This window comes from Arvicola amphibius, chromosome 11 (genome assembly GCF_903992535.2).
Source record: "Arvicola amphibius chromosome 11, mArvAmp1.2, whole genome shotgun sequence".
NCBI lineage: Eukaryota > Metazoa > Chordata > Mammalia > Rodentia > Cricetidae > Arvicola > Arvicola amphibius.
The window spans coordinates 12,950,619-12,974,192 of NC_052057.2; the positions used below are offsets into that span (position 1 = coordinate 12,950,619).

The following is a 23,574-nucleotide window of genomic DNA, read 5'->3' on the forward strand; positions in this document are numbered from 1 at the left end:
CGCATAGTTGTGCAGTCAGCACCAAAGTTACTTAGGAAATTTGCTACTCTTTAAAGAACCCCTGACAGACTTTAGTAGTGATTCTCTTTCTCAGCCACTCCAGGCCAAAAAACAGTGTTTCATTTGCCCATCTGAGCGACTCATGTAAACAAAATGTACATTTTATGATATTTTGTGGCTACCTACCCTGAAGGTTCATCCATACTATATCAAGAATACTATATTTCATAGGGTTGAATAATATTTCTGCATATAGTTAGATCAGCTTGTGCGTATGCGTTCATCTTCATGGACACATCATTAACCTTGTTATGTTAGTTACATACTGATATGAGCATTTGTGTACACATTTTTATGTGACAGTTTTATTTCTTTTGATTACACATCAAGAAAGAGATGCTAGGTGATATGAAATGTTAGATTTTTTAGAGGGTTGCCAGACTTACTTTCTCCCTTTCTACCCCTTCCACCCCTCCCTCTTGTTCTTTTAGTTTGGACAGGGTCTCACTATGTAGCTGTAGCCCAGGAAAGCCTTACACTCTCAATCCTGTCCTTCTCCCTCATCCTCCTGAGTGATAAAATTACAGGTGTGGGCCACCATGTCCAACCTGCCACACTGTTGTATTTTTGTATTTTGTGCTTGGTCATCCCTACTGCCCTCCCAGCTGGGATGCAGGCATATGCCACCTTGCCCTGCTTTAAAATTATTCTTTAAAAATGTAGCCTATGTTTTTCTTGCCACTGTAGTCTCTAAAAGATTAAATAATGAATCTACCTGGCTACTATAATAGGAAGTTTAAAACTAAATATAAAAGCATATTGGGGGGCTGGAGAGATGGCTCAGAGGTTAAGAGCATTGCCTGCTCCTCCAAAGGTCCAGAGTTCAATTCCCGGCAACCACATGGTGGCTCACAACTATCTGTAATGAGGTCTGGTGCCCTCTTCTGGCCTTCAGACATACACACAGACAGAATATTGTATACATAATAAATATTTTTTTAAAAGAGAGTGGAAATTTTTTTAAAAAGCATATTAAGCATTTTTGGGGATCGTAATATCTGTATCTACTCTTTGATGACTGAATCCATGTATATGTATTAGAAATTAGAATATTTTTATTTTTCCATCTACAAATATGATTAAAAATTTTACTTTTATGACTTGCTCAAAATCATCTAAGTGGGTGTAGTTCAGTGGTGAATTATGGCATTATGAGGCTGCCCAGTACACAAAAGAAAGCAAAAAGCTTCTAAAATCATGTGCACTTATAATGACACAAAACATCTTTTATTACTTTTAGAATACAAGTGTATTACTTGTATTTGCCACTTATATGCTTGTATTTCTCCAAAACATGTATGTGCACTTTCTCCTCTTCCAGATATAGTTACTGCGTTGTGTTACATATGTACTGTATGTAGAATGTAACAAATACTAAGAAATTACTGCTTTTTTGGTTTGATCTTAATATTTATGTTTTGAGGGAGGCAAAGCTATTGCCGTACAACGAGTATTAGCCCAGGATATCCTAAATGTCATTTTAACATTAGTCTGTGCTTAAAAAAATGAAATAGTTCACATGATTTTTTTCCTACATTTTTAAATTCCATTTTACCATCACAGTAGTTCTCTGTTTAGACCAGCTGTATCTTAAGTGCTTAATAGTCTCAGACGGCTGGTAGCTCTGTTATTAGACAGTGTGTGTACTTTATTAGACAGTGTATGTATAAATATACAACAGCATATAGAGTGAGATAGTTGTTACATTTGAGGGAGAGGTTGATTAGAAATAATGAGTATAAAATCTGACAGCTTAATTTAATATTACCTGGTCTCTAACTGTGTGTGACCATGGAAGAATCATTTAAGTCTTAGGATTCTTTTCTTCTACAAAACTAGCAGTACTAGACATTTGCTTCTTGAATGCTGTGAACATTGTTCCATTAGTGTTAGTAAGATGCTTGACAACTCACTGAACAATGTAGGAAATGGGTAGTGGTCACACTGTCAGTGAGGTTTGCCAGGAACAAGCGAGTTAACCTCTTCTACTTAAAGTTTGGTAGTAGAGAGGGATTGTTTTGTAACATTTCTAATAAACTTTCAAAGTTTTTATAAAAATTCTGAAAGTTTGCAGGTTCAAATAGAGTGTAACTATGTTAGAAAAATAATTAGATATTGGAAAACAACTTTTGCTAATTATGAATATTAATATACAACACAATTTTGAGTATAAAATATGAAGAAGTAACAGTGATGGGCTGTTTTGTTTTTGGGGAATAGCCTTGTTGACTCAAAGTATACAGAGTGAAAAACATTGCTAAGCTATTAAGTCTTAGTAACTTTAGAGACTGACCTCTCTCATCACAAATCTTGGAACATATTTACTGTGCTTAAAATAACTACTGTCTAATTCTTCAAATAATAGTCCAAGCATGAAACAATATGAGCTATCTCATAGAACTGTATCTAGGATTTAAATTATTGTTTTAGCCTCCTATCAGTTTTTCTGGTCTATAAGGCAACTGACTTCAGAATTGCTTCATTGACAATTTTCTTAAAATATCAAGGAGCTGGAGAGATGGCTCAATGGTTAAGAGCAATAACTGCTCTTCAGAGGACCTGGTTCTGTTCCCAGCACCCACATGGGAGCTCACAACTGTTTGTGTGACTGCAGTTCCAGGGGATCCGACACTCATGGCAAAACACCAGTGCACATAAAGATAAATTAAAAATATATATGTCAAGATGTCCTTGTTTTTTATGGTTTACTGGTTAGGTATTTGTTTCATGATTAGATGAATATGCACTATTGAGAAGAATGTGAATATGATTTTGAAGGACTGAAACAGCTTTAGGAAAAATGCATAAGTAGTTGTTTGTTTTGATTTAGTTTTTATAGACATTTGAGCCCAAACTTTTGTGCTTTCTGATGTGATCGTTCGCTTGGAGGGTGTTTTTGTTTCTGAGACAGGATCTCACTGTATAGCCCCTAGCTGACCTGGAATTTGCTGTGTAGACCAGACCAGCCTTGAATGCACAGAGATCTGCCTGCCTCTATCTCTGAAGTGCTGGGATTAAGGACATAAAACCATTACATCCTTCTTAATGATATTTGGGTTTGTTGTTGTTGTTTTTGTTTGTTTAGTATTTTTATTTTATGTGTGTGGATGTTTTGTCTGCATATATGTGTGCCGAGTGTATGCCTGTTTTTTGCAGAGACCACAAGAGGGTGTTAGATCCCCTGGAGTTACAGGTGGTTGTAAGCCATCTTGTAGGGGATAGGAATCAAACCTGGGTCCTCTGGAAAACCTTAACTCTTAGTTGCTAAGCCATCTCTCCAGCTCCATAGATAGTTGTAAAATATTAATCCCTGACAGTGGATGTGATTAGTTAAAATATTTTCATTGTTTTCTGGGGTAGTGGTCATTTACTGGAGGCCTGTCCTGAACGAGAGTGTGTGATCAGTTTTGACTGGCACTGCTGTCTGAGGCCTCTAGTTTAGTTTTGTCACAGAGGCAGGAGCTTGTTTGAAGAGGCTTTTTGAGCACCAGTATTACAGGTATGTTTAAAACTCTTCACTTACCTCAATCTTAGAAATTAAAAAGAAGCTGTGCTTATGCCTTAATAGTCAAGGGAGTGATTTTAACTCAGGTGTATCAAAGCCTTCTGTAATTTTTATACTCTACTATTTTAATTCTTCTCAGCCTTATACAAATCTCAATTTTAGTCAAAAGGTTTTGTTTGAAAGCATTGCTAACATTTTTGTAGGTTAGTCATTACTGTTTGTTTCTGCAGAGTTTGGAATTTTGTATCACTTGAAACTTTGAACACTAAAAAGCACACCCTGTTTCCATTTAGAGAGTCCTTTCATCTGCTAGACACTACTGTGAGAATAGTTTTTGAGTGGCACAACAGAGCCGGGCTGTGGTGGCACGTGCTTAGAATCCCATATAAACGTTTAGCATTTTCAGTAGTCAGGCTGCTCATTTTACCAGCAAATGTTTATGACCTGAAAATCCTGATGGGTGCTAACCAGTATGGATTTGAAGTATTTTCTGAGACTGGAGTGATGACTCAGTGGTTAAGAGCACTAGCTGATCTTCAACCTGGTACAGTTCCTGTCACCCACATGATTCCTCACAGCCATCTGTAACTCCAGTCCAGGCAATCTGACTCGCTTTTCTCACCAGGCTTGGCTGAGGCAGGAGAATTACCATGAGTCAGCCTAGGCTACAATGAGACCAGGGAGGAGGAAGAGAGAGAACTCAAGATAAGGACAATATGTGGGTTTGTTTTAAGGTTTGTTTAAAAAAAAAAAAACAACAACAAGGCTTATTTTATGTGCATTGGTGTTTTGCCTGCATGTATGTCTGTGTGAGGGTGCCAGATTCCCTAGAATTGGAGTTACAGACAGTTGTGTGCTGCTATGTGGGTGTGGGGAATAGAACCCAGATCTTCCAGAAGAGCAGCAGTGCTCTTAACCACAGAGCTATCTCTCCAGCCACAACAATTTGTGTTTAATTTAAAAGTCTGTAGATGTTTGAGGTTTGAGACTCATTTAGAAGTCTTAGTTTTTAGTTGTATATCTCTTTCACTATTTTCCATTTTTAGAAATTAAATATTTTGTGTGTGTGTATGTGTGTGTTGCTGTTTGGTTTTTTTGAGACAGGGTTTCTTTATGTAGCCCTGGCATTCCTGGAACTCTGTTGTCCAGGCTGACCTTGAACTCATAGACCCACCTATCTAAATGTTGAACTAGCTAGGTAACTGGGTGGGCAGGTGTTAGCTACCAAGCCTGGTGATCTAGGTTCAATCCCTGAGACACACGTGCTGGAAAAGAGAGAACCAACTCCTCAAAGTTATTTTGTATGAATATAAAAATTTTAGTGGAAAATAACTTACTTTCCCAGACCAAAATTATTTAATGAGAAGAATGTCCATATTTAACATCTTTTTCATATCTCTTTGATATCTGGTTTAAGAGAAGACAGTGGATTTCCACATCAGTTTCTGAATTTAGCATACAGGTAAGTGTTTGAAAAAAAGCATTTACCTTTTCAGAATACTTAATTATAGATAATATATATATATACATAAAATACAGCCCCCAGAAAACATTCCACTGACAAAACCAAATGAAGTTGTTCAGATCTTCCAAATGCCAACACCATTTATGAAAAGATTTCCTCCCGACCTAAAGAGATTTTTTTTAAAAAGAAAGAAATTTTACAATTGCTGTTAGTACAGTTCAGAAAAATCATTAGTGTTTGAAATATGTCAAGCTCGTATAGTAGACTCCGTTTTCTAAAACTAATTTTAATTGAAAGCCCAAATCTTAACCATTAGCAGCAAATACTGTAAATTGTTTTCCTTTAAGCCATGGCTTACTTTGCTCATTTTTTAAAACATCTGCTAGACACTGAATCAAAATAACTATAATTCCTCTGTCATTTTTTTCAAGTTAAAATAGTATTTCTTGAAAAAATGGCTAATTCAATCAAAACTTAATTGCCTAAGTACTTTTTCTACATTTGACTATAGAAGCTGATATTGCTGCAGGAGTCATTTATGTATACTCCTGTTTTGTCATGTAATTGAAAGAAAAGGTCAGTATTTAATTGATAAATGTTCTGTGTGTGTGTGTGTGTGTGTGTGTGTGTGTGTGTGTGTGTGTGTTTAGTTATTGAGGCAGGCTCTCACTTGTGTAGTCTTGACTGGCTAGTAACTTGCTATACTGTAACCCATGAGTTCAATGGCCTGGAACTCACTGTGTAGACCAGGCTGGCCTCACAGTCCAAGTGCAGAGCTTGAAGGTGTGTGCCACTGTGCCTGGCAATAAGGAGTATGGGTGTTTTGTCTGCATGTATGTCTGCACTGTGCATGCCTGGTGCTGCTGAAGTCCAGAAGACGGTGTTGGATCCTCTAAGACTGAAGTAGCAGATGGTTCTGAGCGGCTGTGTGGGCGCTGAGAATTGAACCCAAGTCCTGGAAATGCAGCCAGAGTTCTTAACTGCTGAGTCATCTCTCCAGCTCCAAGGACATTCTTCAGTAAATTGGCCTCACTGAAATATAATAACACTATATATAAACAGCATAATGCTGGTTTATCTTAATTCATGCTAGAGCAGTAGCAGTTTTAACCCTTTGCCTCAGTGCAGTATTAACATGAATATGTATACCCATAACATCAACATACACATTATTAATGTGGGTTTTTTTTTTTGGAAGATAGTTTTGACCTTGAAAATTATATTAAAATGTCCCATTAAGCATGGTGGGGCAAGCCCTTTATCTCAGCACTTGGGAGGCAGAGGCAGGTAGATCTCTGAGTTCAAAGTCTGAGGACCCCAGCCCAGTGAACCTCACTCTTATAATCGAGTTTATTAGCATTGCTTTGTTACAGATAACTATCACTTGTAATTACTACCAACTCTTTAGAAAAGCAATCTACCTTTATTTTGTGTGTATGTGAGTACATGTATACATGGGTGCTTATTTGCCACAGCAGGCTTGTGAGATAGAGTAAGAACATGTGGGTTTGAGGAATCAGACTCAGATCATCAGTCTGTTTTTATTTTTTCTAAATAGAGTTTCTCTGTGTAGCCCTGACTGTCCTGGAACTCTATAGACTAGGCTGGCCTCGAACTCAGAGATCCATCTGCCTCTGTCTCCTTAGTGCTGGGATTAAAGACCTGTGCCACCACTGCTAGGCTTAATGCTTTTATGTAGATTTTTGTTGCTGCTTTCCCACAAGATTGTAAGTTTAACCAGAAAACCATTCCCTTTTTTAAAAATTTTATTTTATGTGTATGGGTGTTTTGCCTGAACATAGGCTGTCTACCACATGTGTGCAGTGTCTACAGAGGCCAGAAAAGGTCATCAGATTGCCTTGTACTGGAGTTACAGGTGGCTGTGAGCAGCCATGTGGGTGATGGGAATTGAACTGGGTAGAAATCAGCCAGTGCTCTTAACCACCGAACCATCTCTCCAGACTCAGAAAACATTTATAATTCATTTATAGTACTGTTTACTGTTTAACATTTATAATACTGTTTAGTATCCATGCTGATTTTCAGGTCATAGACATTTGCTGGTAATATAAGTAGCTTGACTATTGAAAATGTTAAATTTTTTGTATTAATTAGTACCAAAACAAAATTTGCTTGCTTACTGCTTTTACTGTAAATTTAATTTACTTTAAACTTAATGTAAACTCTGTATGATATGCACACCTGTAATCTCAGCACTCAGGATCCCAGAGACAGGAACCTATTGAAACCAATCTTGGATACATAAGAAGACCCTGGTTGTTTTTTCTTGTTGTTATTGTTGTATTTTGTTTTTAAATTGTAAGATTAATTTAAATTACATTTTATTTACTTGGAACTTCATTGAATTTTTATTAACACCAGAATCCTTTGATGATCAAATGTTTACTAGTTTGATTATGAACTTATTTTCTAATACTGAAAATTTTCTGGTTGCTGCCTACTGAGTCTATTCTAGCCATCATGCTCTCTGTTATGGGGGACTGTGTCCCTTGAACCTTGAATCAAAACAAATTCTTCCCTTTTACAAAAATGGAAGACATTGTATACTGTCTTGGTGTCCTTCCATTATTGCGTTCCCAGCTGTGCTGTGTCAGCTAACATTGTTACTGCTGCTCCTAATGCCTGATTTGGTTAAATGGCATGTTTGTGCTTCCTCCAAGGAGTAGTTCTGTAAATCTATTTACTATCAGAGCTGCATGATCATTGTAGGTGACCCTATCTTATTACTATCTATCCTGCCTCTAGCTGCTTTTAACTTTTGGTAGTGTAGAAAAAGAAGCAAAATGTTAATCTAGTACTTTTATGTAGTTACAGTCATGCCATATTTTGAAAACCCGATTGATTGATTGATCGATTGATTGATTGGCTCTCTACTGGTTAGAAGGCTAATGGGGTCTTTTGGTTATGTTAAAATTGAAAGTTACCTGATAACTTCACGCAGAAGAAACTGATTTTAGATTATATAGTTGTTTTATTGAACTGACCCAGCCCCTAAATAGCTTGAGCATAATGGGAAAACTTGTTCTGATAATCAGATAAATCTGAAACAACAGCTGGCATTTTGATTAGAGTCATAGTCTAGGGATGACTGTTGGTAAAAGTAACAGTGTGTATAACCTTGAAAACATTATGCTTCCTGTAAGAAGTCAATAGGAAAAAAAAATCCCATCTTTTGGAAAGTTCAGCAGTCAGTTTTCTATGGATCCTACATGTCCAGTTCATACAGCATACCATAAAGCAGTCCAGGCAGGAACAATTTTTTTGCCCAAATGATTAACCTTGTCACATGGAAGACAAATTCTATAATGAGTTTCTTCAGTGACCATCAACCTTTCTGAAGTAATTTTTGTTGCCAGAAGCAGACACATCTCACTGTTTAGAAAAGTCTTAACTTCTTAAAACATTTAAAAGGCCATAGTCTATAGGTCTTTAAAAGGTTTGAAAATTATCTGAAATATATCTCTATATATCTAGAACACCTAACTAACATGACTACAAGTTTGACTATTATAAATAACTATTAATCTATAATTTTTAATTATAAATGAGCTGTATAGACATAATACCTTAACCAAGAGTAGAAATATACATACAACAAAATTGACCTTACATTTGTATCAATAAACCAAAGTCCACACCAATGTAAAATGTTCATCTCTATTTCATATCCCCCCCTTTTTTAAGAAATTGACTATGACCATTTAACACTTATAATCAACCCCCTTTAAATGAAAACAAATATTTTTAAATGATCATTTTGGGAATTTGGGTGTTGTTTTCTCCTATTGCTTCCTATATGTTGGGTGAAGTATTTTTAGGGTTCACAGAGACCTTTTTTTGCAGGGGGGTCTTTTTCACTCAAACCACATTAGCCTGGAAGGAATCCACAGGTTCTCACCTTCTGTGGAAACAAAAGCAGAACCTCATTTCCAAAGTAACATCCTTTATTCAAACTTTGAAGTCAAGATAACTTTAAAATATATATGTTGGTTTAGCTTAGCAGCCCATACAGTGAAATGTCTCTCTGTACTTAGCTCATTCACAGTCAAAAAAATTAAAAGAAAATATAATAACATACATTTTCCATCTTTATGTGACTTTTTAATTACTCTTACTTTTTAATATTTTATTTAATCTATGACTGTTTTCTCTCTCTCTCTCTCTCTCTCTCTCTCTCTCTCTCTCTCTCTCTCTCTCTCTCTCTCTCTCTCTCTCGCCCATGTACATTTATCCAACATTGTGACCCATTCAGAGGTCTTTTTCATCTGAATCTGCCTTATCATAATTCTGTAGTTAATTTTCTGACCAGGAGTACCTTTTTATTTATGCTAAACAGGTGTGTGGCTTTGCCTATTTGCCCAATTCAACATGGCAGAGGTATGCTCACCGCCTGTGCGAGCCATGCTCACCACCCCAGCTCCAGGGACATAGGTCTATGTCTCCATTAAGCAATTTGTTGCATGCTCCTCACAGACTCCATTTAAGTGCTCAGCCTCCTGAAAGAGCCAGTTATTCATACTAGCAGCACAAACCAGTAAGCTGTCTCTCAAAGAAGTCTTTTTGTTGCTAATGGAAAGCCTTCTCTTAAAGGAGCTGCCTCTACTTACTGCCAGTCAACAGAGCCAATCTGAAAAAAAAATGCTACATTTTATGTCTAGAATTCCTTTCTAAGCTCTGTCGGGTTTTATGTGGATATAGTTGGCCCACAGTGGTGCCATAACTTAAATGGAGACTGCACCTTCATTACCTGACCACCCAGACCCAGATAATTGCACAGAAACTATATTAGTTACAACACTGATGAGTTGGGTGATGACTCAGGCATATTTCTAGCTAGCTCTTTAATCTTAAATTAATCCATTCCTGTTGACCTGTGTATTGCCACGAGGCTATGGCTTACCAGAAAGGTTCAGGGCATCTTGCTCCTTTGGCAGCTACATGGCATCTTCCTGACTCCACCTATTCTCTCTTCATATCTCTTCCATCTGCCCTGCCATAGGCCAAAGCAGGTTTATTAATTAACCAATAAAAGCAACACATATACAGAAGGACATGCCACATCATTTCCCCTTTTCTGTCTAAATAAAAAGTAAGGTCCCATTTAAATAGATATGGCAAAACTGTTCTACATTCAATATTTCTGACACCAGATTTGGAAGATTTCCCCCAATTTGGAGGGGGATTCTTTAGTGTTAATCTCAAGCAGTTTTTGTTTTGGTTTTTTTTTTTTTAGTAACTATCAGCTAGATGTTCTCTAAATCAGTTTCAGAAGCTATCTAGGATTTAGTCCCACAAGATTGCTTACCACTTTTCATATGCTGTTTACAGATACAGGTTGTGGTCTTCTGATTGATCAGCTAGCGATAAATCTAGATTTCCATGACTACCCTTCTCAGGTTGAATAACTTTAGTAGCTCACAGAGTTCAGGGAAACAATTACAAATACTACAAATACTAAAAGGCTAAAATTGAACAGCCAAATAGAAGAGTTATGTTGGAAGGGCCACAGAGCTTCCATGGCATTTCCCAGTGTGCTAACCTCCAGGTACTGCTACACATTCAGCTCCTAAAACATACCAGATAGTTGTTAGGTTTGGGGTTGTTCTTTAGACATCATTTACCTAGGCATGATTAAGTGGTTGGTAATCACTTCAGCATTCTCTCTTGCCCAGTGATTAGAAGGTAAAAATGAAAAGGCCCTGTGACTGGGATAAAGCTTATATATAAGGCTCTGGGCTTGATTAACAGTTCTGCAAATAATAGAAATGATAAAATTAAGCCCCAGATCTCTTAAGTTTACCATAGGGCTTCCCAGCCACTTTCATCTTATAATCATTCTAATAGCATTTTTTTTGCTTGTTTTGTTGTTATTGTTTTGAGACTGGATCTCTCTCTGTGTCCTGCTGTCCTGGAACTGCTATATAGACCAGGCTGGCTTTGAACTTAGAAAGATCTTGCTGGGCTTAAATACCTGTGCAATCACACCTGGCTAGCAGTCTTTCTGAGAACAGTCTCTTTGTAGCTCATACTGGCCTCCAATTTATAAAATTAATATGTTCCTACCTTAGCCTCCTGATTGTTCGGTTGTAGGTATGGTAAATGTTACCAGGCTTGGGTTCTAAAGACACTATGTCCAGAAATTCCAAAGATTTTGGAAGATGTATTGGGGCAGTGGTGGTACACAAATAAATACTTCATAATATCATAGTGTTAAACATCTGGAATAAGTAACCCAATGAAGACAAAGTAATTATTGTTGCTAAGAGTTAGGATAGAGAAAATAGGGGGAAATGCTTTAGGACTAGGACTGTTGTTTGTGGTGATGAAAGTCACCTGCAGTTAGAGGGTAGCAGTCATAAAAACTCACTGCATTGTATTTAGGTGAGTAAATTATATGGTATGTTGCTATGGAATAATGGTACCCAAACATTTGGCAAGAATTTCCACATAAAGCCTCAGAAAGCTTTAAAGGGGGAGGGGGGATTCTAGACAGAGAAGAACAGAGTCAAGTGCAGCTTCTTAGTAACTGTCTTTACTCCAGTAGACTCGGTTTGTTGGAGGCAAGCAGAGGCATGGCTTCTTTAAGACAGGCTTCCTGACTCAACTTCCTGTGCAGTTCTTTTAAGAGGTTCTGCCATTAAACACTTAAATGGTGTTTATGAGCAGCCAGCATCAGGCTTCTTGGTGGCGACATAGACCTAGAAACTCCAGAGTTGTGGCAATAAATGTGACTCCCACCAGTACCTCCACCACTCAGAAAGACTCTTAAAAGGCTGAGGAATGGAGTGGAGCCAGCCACCAGCAGATTAAAGACTCATGTGGTCAGAAAACGATAAATACAGTAAAGACAGATTCAGATGAAACAAAACCTCTAAACTATTTACAGTGGGTTTAAAAATGTAGGCTTGGGAGAGAAAAGAAAAAGGATAGAGAAAGTCCTTTAAAAAAAAAAAAAAGAGTAGCCAAGTGTGGTAGCGTACGTCTTTAATTCCAGCACTTGGAATTCAAGGCTAGCCTATGCTACAAAGTGAGATACCAGACAGCCAAAGATACACAGAAAAACCCTGACCCTGTCTCAAGAAAAACAAATTAAGCTGGGTGGGCAGTGGTGGCATGCCTTTAATCCCCACACTGGGGGGGGGGGGGGGGTGCATAGTCAGGCCGATCTCTGTGAATTCGAGGCCAGCCCAGTCTACAAGAGCTAGTTACAGGATGGGCTCCAAAGCTACAGAGAAATCTTTTCTCAAAATATCAACAAACAAAACAAAAAAATCCAGAAATTAAAAATAAATGAAATAGAATTAAAAAAGAAAAAAATAGCCACATAAAGATGGAAAATACAGAGAGAATCTGGACACTGTATGTTATTGTGTTGTCTTTGAATTGTTTAACCTCTGAGGAGGGAGCAGCAGCTGCTAAAAGGCATTTGATTATAAATGCTGCTAGATTAATCCAGCCTACATATTTTGTAAATGCCTTGTCTTCAAAATTTAAGTCAAAAGATGTGTTACTTTGGAGAAGAGGTTTTGCTTTTGTTTCCACAGGAAGTGAGAGGCTGTGAATTCATTCAGGATTAAGAAAAATAAACTTTGATCAAGGAAGTCCCCCTGAAAAATCTCCAATGGCAACAGATGGTCCAGATGGTCCAACAATTCAGAGCACCTCTGTTCTCGTTTCTTCTGAGTTCTACATCCAGAATAGCCTCAAGACTGCTGACTGAGATGATCCAGCCTGACAGAATGCTCCAATCAGGACTTGACCATAATCCTAAATTTTCTTTGTGTCTCCATAGGCTTATTAGTGCCCCCCAATCATCAGGAAGTAACTTAGAAAACTACACCCACATTCCCAAAAAAAATGGATTATGGATTTTTGTCTTTGTTTAGAGTGTTGGTTACAAGTTATTATGGATAATGGTCAGGAAAAAAAAAGCTAAACAAGGAGATTAGATTCAGAGTTCTTGTTTTGAAAAAAAAGTGGGGAAATGCTGTGGGATAATGCTTTTGTACACTGTAATGATTTGCCACTCATTAATTTAATAAAATGCTGATTGGCCAGTAGCCAGGCAGGAAGTATAGGCCAGGTGACCAGACCCAGACTAAGAGAATTCTGGGAAGAGGAAAGGCAGAGTGACACAGTCGCCACCAGATGCAGAGGAAGCAAGATGAGAATGCCTTCCTGAGAAAAGTTACCAAGCCATGTGGGTAAACATAGATAAGAATTATGGGTTGATTTAAGTTGTAAGGGCTAGTTAATAATAAGCCTGAACTAATAGGCCAAACAGTTTATAATTAATGTTAAACCTCTGTGTGTTTCTTTGGGACTGAATGGCTGTGGGATCCTGTAAGACAGACTTCTGTCAACGGTATGTGAATTACATTTCAGTGATAGTATTGTGGAAGCAACAAAGAAAGGTTAATTGAAAGAATTCTTTGGGGCCGTGACCAAGTTCTACTAACCAATAGTCAGTTGAACTTGTGCAAGCAGCTCTTTGTCACCAACTTTTTCTTCTGCCCTTCCCTTTATTTTGTTCATTTGTTCTGCAGATCCTTATTCAGAATCTGTGTCTAAGATCCTGTTATAAGTGTGAGATCAGAGCACTGAACAGAGACTGAATTCCTAGTCTACCAAGTCAGGATCTCAGAGCCCTGGCATTAGGCTGACCATGTCGAAGGATGTAACTGTTGTGAGAATTGAAGTAAACTACTTTATTTTCTTAATAAACCTTCAGTTTGAGGGGAAGGGCAATCCCAGGTGTTTTCTATTTGTTAACATTTTCCTTGGGTAGAAAAACTTGATCTCTAGAGTGAAAAGACTTAGGATTACATCTCATTAGCCACACACCATTAGCAAAGTTTAATGTCTTCAGCCTTAACTTCTGCGTCTAAAAAAATTAAAATCCCACCTTTGTAAGTACTTGTTTTGAATTAAACTTTCAGTAATAACAGGGAGCCCGCTATTTTTTAGATCAGGGTCAGGTAGGATCGGCTATTAGGGAAGTTACCAGACCAGTTCTTACCTTATCTGATACTAAATGTTTTTGTGAGAATTCATAGATTTTTACCATACTGCTTGCCAGCTCCAAGTGAGCTACTTAATTTTTTTTCCCTAGCTACTAAGTCTTAGTGTTAAGTTAATATGTGTTAAGTTACTGAAGATAATTTAACTGAGCTCATAAACAACCCAAGGCAAAGCAGATCAACCAGCCTAGATTGGCTTTTTTAGGCCATCAGGTGCCTTTCTCCTAATTCCCTGCCTGTCAGTTCTACAGGGAGCATCTCACTCAGGTAAGGAACTTTCAGGAAGCATCAATAGAAAGCAGTTTCTTTCAGAAAAAGCTGCTACTGTGGCGGTATTTCATTCTTTTCTGTTTATTTTCTGTTACCATGTTGCAGGTCATTATTAGCTCTTTTCAAATGGGTTGTTTTGAGATTGCCACTCTCCAGTTAAGAAAATAGCCAGGGTAAGTAAATCCTGCTGGAGAGATGGCTTAGTGGTTAAGAGCACTGGCTTCTTGTTCTTCCAGAGGACTAGCGTTCAATTCCCAGCACCCACATGGCAGCTCACAAGTGTTCACAACTCAAATTCCAGTGGATCCAACACCCTTGTATAAACAGACATGTAGGCAAAATACCAATGCACAAAAAAAAAAAATTAAAAAGAAAAAGGCAATCCAGGCTAAGGAGTACTCAGTGGTGAGTGCTTGCCTAGCATGTTTAGGTGTTGGCTACCAGGTCTCCCAGCATCCCTGGGTCCCTACCTGTTAAAGGACATGACTGGTATACCCTGCTCTCTACTCTGAACTCTCCAGCCCAGGAGCTGGGCTGCTCTTCCCCCAGGGGCTCCTCCCTATACAGCGCAGACATTTTAGTTCCCTGCCCCTATTTGGACCTTTGGCCTCCTGGCTGCTGTACCTATCCCCTCCCTTCCCTCTTGGCCCAACGCAGTCTGGTCTGGTCGGCTCTGAACTCTCGCAGAAGTCCTCGTTTCTGTAATAAACTCTCCTCACCACACCCAGGAGCAGGTGTGTCCTTTCCTTTCCTTTTTACTTTCTCCCCCATGCATCTGACACAGAAACCTGGGAAAGCAAGAAGTGACAGGACAACGATTTTCAGGGATAAATGGGAACTGGAGAAAGGACTGGTGAGCTGGAGTGGGGCTTTGTGAGTAGGCACTGAGGAAGCTTAGAGGCTAGCATTGACCTTGACAAGTTAATAGGCACCACAGTCACCTTAGTGGAAGGGCCACAAGTTCCTCTTGCCAGAGATAAAAACGACTCCCTTTTTATTTAGCAAGCAGGAACCTTCTTCAAGCCCCTGTGGGAATGGGGGCTTTTGTCTAAACGCCTGACCTTGGGGAAAGGACTTTCTTGGAGGACCAGGTACAGCATTATGAATATTGCAGTTTTTTTGTATGGCTTAGTTTATCATAGTCAGAAGTTCAAGGTTTTAAATTTCCTTTGGTTGTCTCCTAAGTATAAACTTAAAAGTGCTTCTCATTGTGCCAAAAAAAAAGTCTGTCTAATATATATGCATCCAGCCTCTGCCACAAGATCCTTTCTGCTCCACAGAAGGTTTGTTTTCTCTGAGCTCACCTTGAAGAGTGTTAATGCTTTTAACCCCAAATCATTTCCCCAGCTCAGAGGTATGAGTCTACTCCCTTTTCTACATGTGGATTTCAGTACAGAAAACAGACAGTGGTAAGCTAACCTATCTAAGTTTACTAGCAGCTTGATGTTAAACATTCAGCAGAGACTTAAGTAGTTAGATATACATTGTATATCAGCTTTTGTTCATCTGAATAGACCTTATAGCCTTAAAAGTTTATCATATTACACAGTATATTCTGCACCAGAGTTGAATCACATATATAGTATGTTGTAGCCAATATTCTGGGTTTCACAACCTGCTGTACAAAACAATAAATGATAACAGAAATAGGCCATATCTTATAGTAGATGCAGGGTTTGGAATCTTATGGTGATTATTATCTGTTTTGTTACTTTTAATGTATATTTAGTAATAGGTAGTTTTTGGTCATCATCTTTTTTATTTTTTTATTTTTTTTGGTTTTTTGAGACAGGGTTTCTCTATGGCTTTGGAGCCTGTCCTGGAGCTAGCTAGCTAGCTCTTGTAGACCAGGCTGGTCTCGAACTCACAGAGATACGCCTGCCTCTGCCTCCCGAGTGCTGGGATTAAAGGTGTGCGCCACCACCGCCCAGCTGCGCCACCACCGCCCGGCCATCTTTTTTATTTTTAAAGCATTTTGAGTGTGTGTATGTATATGGAAGTTAGAGGGCAGTGTTAAGGAGTTTGTTCTTTCCTCCCACTTTTACATGGGCTCCAGGGATCTACCTGAGATTGTCAGGCTTTTATGTTAAGTGCCTTTGCCTACTGAGCCACACCACAGTCTTCATCAGTGTATCCTTGGTATAATTATGGTCCCTTGAAAAGTTTCCCTTCCCCCAAGTGGCTCTAGATTCCTGTGTTCTGTCTCACTGACTTTTCCTTCTTTAGTCTTCTACCTCTTAGAGGTTCCTAGCACACAGTATTTGTACCATAGGGGATTTCATCAGGTCATCTGGTCTTGCATTTTTATACTAGCAACTTTCTAAATTGATGTCTTCCCCTTCTCCCTTTGTTTTTTTAACTTGCAACTGTTGAGACATGGTCTCACTATAATGGCCTGGGTTGGCTTAGAATTTGCAGTTCCCCTGCCTCAGCTTTCTGAGTGCTGGGAATATAAGCAGGCACTGTTATGCCTAGCTAGTCCCAACCTGATTAAAGTCCAGATTCCTTTGACTATTTTGACAAGTTGTTTTTATACATTCCAAGCATTTTAAACTTAGTAAGTTCAAAAGTGAGTGATCCATCCAGCTCCCTGAACCTGCCTGGTAATCATTCAGTCTGCCCTATCTCAGTAAATGACATTTCTGTCCTTCAGTTGCCTGAGCCAGAACCTCAGCGTCATTATCTTGTTGCATTCATGTCCTGTTCAGTGTAGTAAATTTTGTAGGGTTACACACCACAAACACACACACAACTTGAGCTCTTTGACCCCACTCAGGTCTCTTCCCTGAAATACTGAAGCTATGGTATATTGTCAGCACAGAAGCTAGGGAGATTTGGGGTTTTGTTTTGTTTTCCCAAGACAGGGTTTCTCTGTAGCTTTGGCGCCTGTCCTGGAGCTAGCTCTATTAGGCCAGGCTGGCCTGAAACTCACAGTGATCTGCCTGCCTCTGCCTCCCGAGTGCTGGGATTAAAGGCGTGCGCCACCACCACCCGGCAATTTTGGGTTTTTCAAGACCTCTCTGTAGCCCTGGCTGTCCTGGAACTCACTCTGTAGACCAGGCTGCCTCATACTCACAGAGTTCTGCCTGCCTCTGCCTCCCGAGTGCTGGGATTATGTGCCCTTATGCCCTGGAGAGACTTGATATTCTTAAGAAAGTCACTTAGTCTCAGTTCATGTCTCTAAAATGAAGTAATTTAAAGTAAATGATTTTTATTCTTTCCGGTTACAAAATACTATAATGTGATTTGCTTAAATTTTTCAATAAGAGGAGCTGAAAAGATGTCTTAGTAGTTTAAAAAAAAGAGCACTGGCTGCTCTTCCCGAGGACCCAGATTCAATTTTCAGCATCCACAACTGTCTGTAACCCCAGTTTCAAGGGGTCGGACATCCCCTTCTTACCTCCATGGACACCGGACATGAAAGTGATGTGCAGACAAACATACAGGCAAAATACCCATGCGCATAGAATAATAATTTTTTTTTAAATTAGAAATATTTTTCATGAATAAAATGAATAGAAGCAATTAGGAAAAGCATGCTAATGAGGTCCTTATCCTCCTAGGACATGTGACAGCCCATTCTGAGCAACTTCAAAGGGCTATCCAAGCAGACAATGAACTTAACCGAGGAACTCCAATAAACCATTTTTTCAGGGATAGGAGTGCAGGTTTGAGGGACTGAGTGCAAAGGCCAGAAGCCCGTGGGGAGACAGTAGGGGAACCCATAAAATGTTCTGTTATGTAGTTGGCAGTTTGTCAGTTTGTTGCACCTAGAGAAACTAAAGTTGAAATGGTCCATAGAGATGAAAGGGACACCTTATAAAACCACTCCTTAATCAGTGTGACTTCTAATAGCCACATAAACAGTCTCCTCAGCCTCTGGCCTGCAAGTTGCTAATGGCATGTTTTTTTGGTTTTTGCTTTATTCTCTTTCCTTTTACGTGCCTTTATTGATTTTTATTATATGTATTGATTCACTTAAAGGCAGGACCTAGAGAGGATACTTTGCTGTTTCCCAGCTCTGGGTATGTTAAGAAGCAATAGACAATAAATTGTTTTCATAAGAAAATTGTGCATTCCTAATGTCTTGATTTTCATATTTTACCTTTGTTTAATTTTTCTTGGTGGGGGATTTTGTGATGGGTTATGTGTGGCCCTTTTACCCTGGAGCTCTATAGAGAACAGACTGGCATCGCCATTGCAGTGATCCTCTGAGAGCTGGGATGATGCCATCATCTTGAATTTTTAACATTTTGTGTTTAAGTGGGTGGTTATTTTGATTTGTTTCTTTGTTTTATATTTGTATATTGTATATGTATGTGCACCATTTAAGCGCCTAGTACCTTGTATCTCTCAAAACTGCAATTTGGGATTGTTGTGAGGTAGTGTGGATGCTGGGAACCAAATGCTCTAAACGATTGAATCAAATCTCCATTCCCGGGGTTTTTAGTTTTTTGTTTGTTGGTTTTTGAGGCAGTCTCCATATGTTGTCCAGGCTAGCCGTAAACTCGAGGCCAATCTTTTTGTCCCATCCTTCCTAATACTGAGAGTATAAGCGTAAGCTGCTATGCCCAGTTTAACATTGTTTCTTTTTTAAAAATACTTTTTTCCTCTTCTCAGAATGCACCAGATCAGCAGAGAAATTGGATTCTTCCGCAGTCTTGTAAAAGCTGGGTTCTGCTGACTTCCTTAATCTGATTAAATCTGATTTTATTTCCTAATTTTTCCCAGTGTCACTTTTCATGTGTTGTTTTCTTCACTTCAGCTTTTGTTTCTCCTGTTGCAAACATGAAAAGTTTGAAGAAAAATGAGCATTCTTGGAAGCAGTGATTGCTGACTTTAATCTGTTTGCCCTACTTTGTTATCCTCAGTCACTGCCGTTGCTTTCATGTCCTCTCTCCAGTGTCCCCAACAGCCACCAGCGTAGTATTTACAGTCCCATCAGTGTTGGGTGCCTACTGGGATACTTTACTAGAAAATTCATTGAGGAAAGGGTTTGGTTCTTATTTTCAAACCATAGTTTAAAATTTCTCACAGATAGTGTTTATTGGCAGCAGTAATAAGGTTCTAATTATATATACTACTAGTGATGAGCATCAGATTCAAGTTTCCTCTCAATGTCAGTGGAAAGATATGGAGCTTGAGTCAGTAACGGGCTTATTCAGTCCAGGAAGCCATTTAGCATGGGCAAGTTATTAAAGTGGTATGGGATTGTAGCAGATGTTGGGGTTCAACCCGAAAACCAGAAAAGCAAAGCAGCCAAGCCACTACAGAAGTCTTACCCCACTACCAAGGCTGGGCGACCACAGACTAAGCAGAATAAGCCCCTCTCTCTCCTCCCATTTTATATTCCCTCTAGTGCTAGAATTAAAGACGTGTGAATCCTTACTACTGGAATTAAAGGTGTGAGCTGCCACCCCCTGAATTTGTTTCAGCATTGATTTTGTGTAGCCCAGGGTGGCCTTGAACTCATAGAGGTCCATCTGCCTCTGTCTCCCATCTGATCTTTAGGCAAGCTTTATTTATTAAAACATAAATAAAATATTACTGTAGGAAATAGTTCTACATGCCATGCTTTGAAATGACCCATATATAAATTATAGGCATTGAAAACTTAATCTGCTACTGCTACGTGCTCAGCTCTTGATTTACCATATTAATTGGGCTAAAGAACTTGCACCTACCAAATATTCTTAGGTTGTGGTGCCTACTTGGGCTAAAATCTGCAGATAAAACAAAGTGTACTTAACTTTTTATGAAATTGATGGAACTCTTGGCTTACCTTTTCATTCTTCATTTCTGATTCTTCCACAGATTTTAAATATGACACCTTTTAAAAACTAGTGTATATTAATTGTAAAAGCAATAAACTTCATTCATTTCCATAATATATACACATATTTTGGATTTGCTATTATCTGTTTTTAAAATTATTTCCCCTCCCTTTGCTCCTCCAGAGCCTCTAATGGTGTTCTCTTTGAATTTCATGTCCCTTTTTCTCTGTCCTAAATTCCACAGATGGGAAGAAAACAAACATGTAATATTTGTCATTGTGAGATTGGCTTATTTCATGTAATATAATCTCTAGTTCTACTCATTTTCCTTCAGATGCTATGATTTCATTCTTCTTTGGCTGAGTCAAACTCTATTGACTATGTATACCATATTGGCTTTATACATTCATGTGTATGTCACAGAAGCTAGTTCTGTGCAGCAGAAAACATAGCTATCCATGTATTTATAGTAAACTTACTTCGATTCTTGTGGATATATACCCACAAATAGTATAGCTAGGTTATATAACAGATGTATGCTGCTCATTTTTTTGTAGAACCTCCATACTTTTGGTTATTTCAAATCCCTCGCATCAACCATCTGTAGGTGGAGACTACTCGAATGATCCTAGACCTGAAAAACCACACAGAAACTATTAATTACAATACTGTTCAGCCAATAGCTTAGGCATATTCCTGGCTAATTCTTCTATTTTAATTAACCCATTTCTATTCATCTGTGTGTTAGCACAAGCCTGTGGCTTACTGGTAAAGATCCAGATTCTGTCTCCTTTGGCAGCTACATGGTGTCTCTCTGATTCCACCTACTTCCTCTCTATATCTCTGTTTGCATTTCCTGCCTAGCTTTACTGTGGTAAGCCACTGGCTGAAACGGCTTTATTTATTAGCCAATAAAAGCAACACATACAAAGAAGGACTTCCTACATCAACCATATCTCCAGTCTCCTCCATAGTGACAGTTAATTAACATTCTTACCAGCAATGCATCATTGTTACATTTGCCGTACATCCTTATCAACATTTGCTGTTTTAATTTTCTTGTGGATAGCCATTCTGCCTGGAATGAGATGGAATCCCACTATAACTTTAATTTATGTAACTTTGCATTTCCCTGGTAGTTAAGAATGTTGACCATTATTTATTATCTACGTGTAGTTCTTCATTTGAGACAGAGTTTCTCTCTGTGTTGCTCACTTATTCTTGAACTGAGATCAGCTGATCTTCCTGCTTCCTCAAGCCTTCTCAGTACTGGAATTACAAGTGTGTACCACCACTCTTGGCTGCAAATGCCTTCTTTTAGCTTGTGTTTTCTTGTATATACTATATTGGCTGTCTGGAATATCTTCATCTAAATCATTCTGTCAAGATTTAGCTCTCATACCTTTTAGGCCAGTCATGGTAACATACCTTTAATGACAGCACTTGAGAAGAAGAGGCAGGTCAATTTCTTATGAGTTCAAGATCAGCCTGGTTCCACATAGTAAGCCCCAGGTCAGCCAAGATTACATAGTAAGAGGCTGTCTTAACACTGTTTCTGTCATAAGAGTACAACCTTCTTTTTAAAAACTTTTTTTTATTACATTGTGTGCACTTATGCACTCATACACCCCACACTACTAATATCAGGGGACACCTTGTAGGAGTTGATCTTTCTGTTCCATTATGTGGGTCCCGGGAATCAAACTGAAGTCTTTAGGCTTGGTGGCAAATGATTTTATTGCCTGAACTGTCTCTCTCTTCTTGAAGGTGTGGATATACTGTGTCTTTGATCCATCTTCGTATTTGTAGTGCTTAGCAAATAAGTGATGAATAAATTTTTCATAGATTGTGGACTGGGCATTGTTTTTAAGATTAGAGTCTCATTTTCTAGCCTCTGCTGGTCTTCAATTTAGAGGTCTTTTGCCTTGATTCTACATTATTGGTGTTATAGGTGTGTACCTTCATACTTTACATTTTTTAAAGCTTTTTCTCTAATGGGAATAATTTCTAATTAATCTAAGTCTTGGTCTTGTTAAGAAAATTTTAAATACCAAAATTCTTACAATATGTTAAACCATGAATTAATTTTAGAGTTTCAGAGAGCTGCGTATTAGTTAAAGAGTGACTTTTAGCAAGAGTTAGGTAGCCACTCAACGGAAATTAAGTAGCTGTTAATTGGAAGGTATACCTTTATTCCATTAAGAGCAGTGGTCATGTTTAAACTCTAATATAGTGATAGAAATGTGGTAAATAGTTTTTCAAAGAAAAGCATGCATACTTTTGAGAAAGAAATGACATTCTGGATTCTTTAAGAACCAGTTGCTTGAAAATTTTGTAATTGTTTTAGTGCAATGTGAATTTTGTGAATTCACAAACATTGTATCTACATGTCATATGCAAAGTCTGATGCTTAAACTGAGGGGAGACTTAGAGATCTAAGAAGCCTTATGCTCCTTTCATAGGCCCTCAGAAGTAAAAATCCTTGATTTGAGATGGGTTTACTTTGGAAAGAGAAGTTAAACTCTTATCCTATAGTAAAGACACTGTCCAATCTTTTACTTTGCGAATAATTTATAGGTAACAGTAGCTCTAGTCATACATTGTTATTACATTGTTAAATTGGGTCAATAAATGCTTTATTAGTGTCTGTTTTTTGGCAGCAGAGGGCAAGTAGGTCAGTTGGTTTTTGAAACAGGGCTTCATTATATAGCTCAGGCCAACCTTGAGTTTGAGATCTTCCTGGCTTGCTTTTTTTTAAATTCTAAATTATTGAAACCTCTAACTTTAATAAATAGGCTATATTACGGTGCAGAGGGACTTATATAATAGTTTGCGCCAATGTGAAGAAAGTAAAGATTGTTCTACTCCTGTCGCCTTTAAGGTGCAGTGCTTACTAATGCAACCTTCCCAGGGATTTAATACCTCTGTCCCTCAGAAGTCTTTCTTATTATAACATTTTTAACCTTCTTTTAGCTAATACGTCGTAGAGACACAGCAGTCTTCATGAGGCATAGAATATAGATGTTTTGTGTTACAATAAGCAAAGTTCATTGCTCAAGTTGAGTATCTCTCACTCAAAATGCTTGGGCCAGAATATCTTTACATTTTCAAAATTTTGCATATATTGAAAAGAAGACTAAATCCCAAACGTGAAATTCCTTTATATTTTCACGTTTGGGATTTAGTCTTCTTTTAAATATGTGTGTGGTGTGTGTGTGTGTGCTTGTTTAAAAATTCTATATCAGAAGATAATTTGATTTTTACCAAGTTGCCAAAGGAGTTTATACATAGTATACAAAACTTAAAGCAATGAAGATTATTGGGGTTGCTCTGATAAAAGTAGACTAGAGAGAAAGATGCAAGAGAGGAAGAGAGAGGGCCAGAAGATGGCCCAGTGGTTAAGAGCACTTGCTTACTCTTAAAAAGAACTTAGGTTCTATTCCTAGTACCTGCTTGGCA

At 38.3% G+C, this 23,574-nt stretch overlaps 1 protein-coding gene across 3 annotated transcripts in view; it reads left to right on the plus strand.

Annotated features, from left to right (window-relative positions):
- The window catches only part of Kpna4 (karyopherin subunit alpha 4), a 65,083-nt gene that overhangs the window by 2,264 nt on the left and 39,245 nt on the right, over positions 1-23,574 (plus strand). The window contains exon 1 of one of the 3 annotated variants that reach the window (XM_038347199.2): positions 5,009-5,027. The exons of 1 other annotated variant lie outside the window; for it this stretch is intronic. The gene's annotated coding sequence lies outside the window, so the exon portion shown is untranslated. Of the gene's footprint in view, positions 1-5,008; positions 5,028-14,446; positions 14,515-23,574 lie in introns of those variants that run through there. One more of the 3 variants, XM_038347198.2, reaches the window with a different exon arrangement.